The sequence below is a fragment of the Octodon degus genome, unplaced genomic scaffold (assembly GCF_000260255.1).
Source record: "Octodon degus isolate 3935 unplaced genomic scaffold, OctDeg1.0 scaffold00158, whole genome shotgun sequence".
In the NCBI taxonomy this organism is placed as follows: domain Eukaryota; kingdom Metazoa; phylum Chordata; class Mammalia; order Rodentia; family Octodontidae; genus Octodon; species Octodon degus.
In genome coordinates, this window is record NW_004524734.1 from 2,957,225 (window position 1) to 2,964,171 (window position 6,947).

The 6,947-nt window shown below is 36.1% G+C and overlaps 1 protein-coding gene across 2 annotated transcripts in view; it reads right to left on the bottom strand.

Moving 5' to 3' along the window:
• The window catches only part of Smim14 (small integral membrane protein 14), a 76,047-nt gene that overhangs the window by 31,296 nt on the left and 37,804 nt on the right, over positions 1–6,947 (bottom strand). The window lies entirely within an intron of this gene.

The window sequence follows — 6,947 nt, forward strand, 5'->3', positions numbered from 1 at the left end:
AAAAGCAATTATATATAACATGATAAAATATGCTCTATTCTTTTTTCTTTTCTTTGCGCAGTACCTGGGATTGAACTCAGGACTTTGCACTTGCCAGGCAAGCATTTAATCCACTGAGCCATCTCCCAGGCCCATAAGTAAATCTGATTTTAATTGAAAAGAATTTCCTGTGTATCTATGCTTATCGACCTCTTTGGGTCCTTTTAGACAATATTTAACGGGTTAAGCTTTAAAATGAATTAAAGTGTTAGAGTAGGAAAGAAAAATATGTATGGTGTGAGGTAAGAGCTCTATCTTTTACTGCTTCTAATCATTCCCGAAGCAAATAATTGTACACGTACCTGGCAAAGGAGCAAAGTCTGAGTGCACCAGGAATGATCTAGTGCTCCTGGAACTCAAGTGTTATGATTAAATCAAGGAAGGGAAGCTTTCCTGACGCCATTTAAGAACTGTTGTGGACTCTGGGCAGCCTGTGGGACTCTGGTAAGTTCTGATCTTCCTTAGTGCAAGTGTGGATCTTCTGCTGGTGCCAGTCCAAATTTTTAAGAACTTAGGAGGACTCTGAGTGGTATTCAGGATGTAGGAGAGTTGCGATGTGAGCCCACCTTGAGCAGGTGGAGAGCTTTCCTGGAGCCATTAAAGAACTTTGGCTAACTCTGGGTGGCCTGCAGGACTCTGTCTGGGTGATCACTGTAAGCTTCAAAAATGCCAAAACACAGGAGCAAAAGGCAATCTCAATCCTCTAGCCCACCCAGAACAAATCCAGGAGATAAAGACACACAAAAACTTGGAAATCACACACTTGAAATCTCTGAAATGATAGCAACTGAAGTAAAGAAACAGGTCTATCAGGCTCTAGAAAAAATAAGAACAGAAATAATCTCTCAGATCCTAAAAGAAAGGACAACAATCCTGAAAGAACTGGTCAGCACAGGTACAGAAGACATAGATAGAAAAACTGAGAATAGAAAATTCATGGAAACACTGAATGAACAATAAAGGAAAGAATCAGAATGCATGAAACAGATTCAAACAGACATCCAGGACATTAAGAACTCCATTGAAAGCTCACAAAACTGCTTGAATGAAACTGAAGACAGACTTTCAGATCCCAAAGACAGTGTTGCAGCTAATGAACATGAAATAAAATATCTCTTAAAACTAACAAGGAACCAGGAAATAATTCAGCAGCTACAAGATGATGCATCACATGCCACGCCAGTGCCAGCCCTGCCCCCAGGGCAGCCTGAGCCGGCAAAAAAAGAAAAGGTGTCAACAATAAATGACATAAAAAGACTTTTTGCAGAAGTACTAGCAGAAAAATTTCCAAACATGAGAAAAGAAACTGACATATATAAGTGAAGTATACAGAACTCCACACAGCCCAATCACAATAAATCTATACCTAGACACATAATCAAGATCTCAGAAATTCAGCAAAATAGAATAGTAAAAGCTGCTAGAAGAAACAGATCACCTACAATGGAAAGCCCATCAGAATCACAGAGATTTCTCAACACAAACTATCAAATCAAGAAGAGCTTGGAATGAAGTATTTCAGGTTCTGAAAGAAAATAATTTCCAACCCAGATTGAGGTACTCTGAAAAACTATATCAAATTCTATGGCGAAATAAGACACTTCCATGATAAGAACAATTGAAGAAATTCATGACCACCAAACCAAACCTATAAAGAATACCGACAGATATTCTAACTCCAGCCACCTGAGGCTGACACCAACAGATATTCTAGAAAAGAGACTGAAATGATCACAACTGTAAGAATAACAGAAAGGAACCACGAAACAGACCAAGTAATTAAAAAGAGGAAAAAAGTATGAAACCTGTAACAGGAAAATAACATGACAAAGATAAGCCAGTACATATCAGTTATAACCATCAATGTAAATGGCCTCAATTTACCAATAAAAAAACAAAAAAAAGACTAGCAGAGTGAAGAAACAAAATCCAACAATATGCTGCACACAAGAAACACATTTAACTCAAAAGGAAATTCACAGACTAAAAGTCAAAAGAGGGGCTGGTGAGATGGCTCAGTGGTCTAAAGCACCTACTTAGAACAAGCTAAGCCAAGCAAAGCACAGGGACCACGGTTCAATCCCCCAGCACCACATGCCAGCCAGCCCCGCCCCCTGGTGGGCTGAGCTTGCCACACACACACAAAATATGGCCACACACAAAATAAATAAATAAATAAAAATAAATAAAATAAATAAAACTCATCCACAGAGATAAAGAAGGTCACTACATATTTGTTAAGGGAAAACTGCAAGAGGAAGAGATAACAATTATAAATATATATGCACCCAATGTAGGAACACCCTTCTACATAAGACAAATTTTGTTTGTTTTTGGTGGAACCAGGGATTGAACTCAGGTCCTTGTGCTTGCCAGGGAAGCACTTATTCCACTGAGTCATCTCCCCGGCCTCATAAGAAAAATTTTAACAGACATGAAAAATCAAATGAGTAATAATACAATAGTAATGTGGAATTTATTTTATTTTATTTTATTTTATTTTTTTTAGAACCAGGGATTGAACTCAGACCCTTGAACTTGCCAGGGAAGCGCTTATCCTACTGAACCATCTCCCCAGCCCTAGTTAATAGGGTACTTTAATACATCACTGTCACAAAGAGATAGATCAACTAGGCAAAAAAAAAAATCAACAAAGAAGTAACAGAACTAAACCAAACTTGGTAGACCTTTACAGAGTGTTTCACCTGGCAACAACAGAATACGCATTCTTTTCAGCTGCACATTGGACATTCTCCAAAATATACTGTATACTAGCACACAGAGCACTCTTAAGTAACTGCAAAGGAGTTGAAATTATCCCATACTATCTGATCACAGTACAATAAAACTGGACATTATTGACAAAACCATAAAAATACCACAAGCACATAAAAATTAAGTAACAACCAGTGCATCAGAGATGAAATTAAAGAAGGAATTTAAAAATATTTACAATCAAACAAAAATGCAGATACAACTTATCAAAAACTATGGGATGCAATGAAAGCTGTCTTAAGGAGAAAATTTATAGCAGCTAGTTTGCACTTTAGGAAAAAGAACAAGCCCAAATAAGTGATCTTATGCTGCACTCCAAGCTCCTAGAAAAAGAAAAGCAAGTCAAGCCAAAAGCCCAAAGAAGGCAGGAAATTATAAAGATAGAGCATAAACTAATGTATTGGAGATTAAAAAAAAAATACAAAGAATAAATGAATCAAAGAGTTGGCTCCTTGAAGAATAAATAAAATTGATAAACTCCTAGCCAACCTAATCAAAAAATGGAAAAAAACCCCAAACTTATGCAATAAAGAATGAAAAGAGGGAAATCACTACAGACCTGAGAAAAATTCAGAAGATCATCACCTATTTCCAAAATCTCTACCTCACAGAATGGAAACCACAGAGGAAATGGACAGTTTCCTAGATACATATGAAATGCCAAACCTGAATCAAAAAGATATACAAACTTTGAATAACCCAATAACAAGATAATGAAATTGAAAACGCAAAAAAAAAACTACCAACAACAAAAAGCCTAGGTGCCCATGGATTCACAGCAGAATTTTACAACAAATTAAGAGAAGATGTAATGCCAACTTTTCTCAAACTCTTCAATGAAATTGAAAGGCAAGCAATTCTCCCAAAATCATTGCTGGAGGAAAGTATTACTGTTTCCAAAACCCAAAAAAGATCCAACTAAAAAAGAGAACTACAGGCCAATCTCTCTAATGAATATAGATGCAAATATCCTCAATAAAATACTAGGAAACAGAATGCAGCAAATCATCAAGAAGATTATACATCTTGACCAAGTGGAATTCATTCCAGGAGTGCAGGGATGGTTCAACATATGCAAATCCATAAATACAGAACCAAGAACAAAAACCACATAATCATCTCAACAGATGCAGAAAAGGATTTTGACAAAGTGCAACATTCATTCATGATAAAAAAAAAAAAAACACCAGAGAATTGGAATAGATGCTCTCTATCTCAATCTGATAAAAACCATATATGAGAAACCAATAGCCAACATCATATTAAATGGGAAAAAAACTGAAGGCCTTCACTTTAAAATCAGGAACAAGACAAGAATGTCCACTGACTCCACTCCTGTTGAATACAGTTCTGGAAACATTAACCAGAGTAATTAAACAAGAGAGAAAAATAAAAGGAATAAGGATTGGAAAAGAAGAAGTGAAATTATCATTATTTGCAGATGACATGAGGACCAAAAACACTCCACCAAGAGTGTTGTAGATTTAATCATTAAATTCAGCAACATAGAAGGATATGAGGTCAACATCCAAAAATCTGTAGCTTTTTTGTACACAAACAATAAGCACACTGAGAGAGAAATTAAGGAAACCACACCTTTCAAGGTAACATCCAAAAAACTTAGGAATCAATCTCACAAAGAACATAAAAGATTTATACAGTGAAAATTATGGTACTTTGAGAAAAGAGATTGGAGAGAATGTGAGAAAATGGAAAAATAGGGCTGGGGAGATAGCTCAGTAGAGTAAGTGCTTGCCTGCCAAGTGCAGGGTCCTGAGTTCAATCCTCAGTACCACAAAAAAAAAAAAAAAAAAAAAAAAAAAAAAAAAAAAAAAAAAAAAAAAAAAAAAGAAAGAAAGAAAGAAAAGAAAAAGAAAATGGAAAAATATTCCACACTCCTGGACAGGAAGAACCAATATTGTGAAAGGGGCCACCCTCCCAAAATTATTATACAGATTCAATGCAATCCCGATTAAATTACTATTAGTATACCTCACAGAGCTGGAGAAAACTTTCCTCAAATTCATTTGGATCCAAAAGAGACCCAGAATATCAAAAGCAATCCTGGGAAACAAAAGAAAGGCAGGAGGTATCACAATCCCTGACCTAAAATTAAACTATAAAGTTACTATGATAAAATAAGCATGGTATTGGCATAGAGACAGACCTGAGGATCAATGAAACAGATTAGAAGATGCACACACAACTGAAAACACACTCAGCCACCTTATCTTTGATATAAGGACTGAACAGGCTCACTGAAAGAAAGGTAGTCTCTTTAATAAAACAATGCTAGAAACACAGGTTTTCCACATGACCAAGGCTAAAACTAAACCCATGCCCATCACCTTGCACAAAGCTACAGTCAAAAAGGATTAAAGATTTAAATATTAAATCAGAAACAATGAATATTCTGAAGGAAAATGTAGGTAGAAATCTTAGAGACATACAGGCAGATAAGAGAGTTCATGAACAAAAACCAAACTGTACGGCAATCAACAACTGGGATCTAATCTTTTTGAAAAGTTTCTACACTGTGAAGCAAATCTCCAATGGAGTAAAAAGAAAACCAACAAACCTGGAAAAAATTATAGCCAACTGTGTCTCTCAGACAAAGGCCTTCTATCTAGAACATACAAAGAATTAAAAAAAAAAAAAAAAAATCAGGCCCCACAAATTCAAAGACCCAATCTAAAAATGGGCATCAGAGATGAATATACACTTCTAAGAAGAAGAAATACAAATGGCAAGCAAATATATGAAAAAATGTTCAACATCATTGGTCATTCAAGAAATGCAAATTAAAACATCACTGAGACTCCATCTTACTCCAGAAAGAATGGTTAGTGTCAAGTAACAAATGCTGGAGAGGCTATGGAGAAAAACAAACCCTTCTACACTGTTGGTGGGAATGTAGACTGGTACAAGAGAAGATTTAGAAGAAAAAAAGTACAAACAATTGAAAAAAGAGACAAAACAAAGCATTAACTGTTTCTTTCTATAGACCAGCAGAAATCCACAGTACAGTTGTCCAAACATTTGTTTGTACTTTTTCTCTTTTAAAATATTCTGCGGAGGGGCCGGCCAAATAGCTCAGCAAATTAAAGTGCCTGTGAGCAGGCACAGGGGTAGGGGTTCAAGCCCCAGGCCTGCTGTGCCAGACCCACCCCCAGGGGGCGCTGAGATGGCAATTGAGACTGGGCTTGGTGGCACGCACCTGTAATTCCAGTTTTTGGGAGGCTGTAAAACAGGAGGACCACTACAAGTCCGATCTAGTAGTGAGACCATGAACACCCTGTAGACCCTCTCCTAAAATACGTAAATAAATAAATAAAATTTTCAGTGGAAATCAGTGTGGAGATTCCCTGAAAAGCTAGGATTAGAGAGCCCATTCAAGCCAACTATTCCCCTGCTGGGTATTTTTCCAGAAGAACTGAAAACCTCATACCACAGTGATTTATGTGTATGCATGTTTATAGCAGTGCAATTTGTTCTAGATAAATCCTGGAAACAACCCAGACATTCATCAACTGAAGAATGGATAAAGAAGATGTAGTATTTTCACATAATGGAGTATTATTCAGGTTAAAACAGGATATATTTGAATCTTTTGTTGGTAAATGGATGCAACTAGAGAACATACTGTTAAGTGAAATAATTCAGACCCGCATGTGCAAACATTGTATTGTCTCCTTCATGTGAGAACCTGAAAGAGAAAAATGGAATCTGAAGGGAATAGATACTGGGAAAAGGGAAAGAACTTATTAAAAAGGAAAGAATTACTGAGTTGAGAAGGACAGGAGAGGGAGTTGGGGAAAAATTTATGTATGTAAGCAGGATGGTTTGGACAACTGTACTGTGGATTTCTGCTGGCCTATAGAAAGAAGCAGTTAATGCTTTGTTTTCTCTTTTTTTCAATTGTTTGTACTTTTTCCTCTTCTAAATTTCTTATACATTTCTTTCATTCTTTCTTCAAATTTTTCATATATATATTTATCTAGGAATATGAATAACTGGTTGGAAGACAATATAATATATTGTATTGTATTGTTGTAATACAATATTACAACAAACACTGTGAAATTCATATTACCTTAAGTGCAATTCTGTATGACTTGTAAATTTTTGTTTTA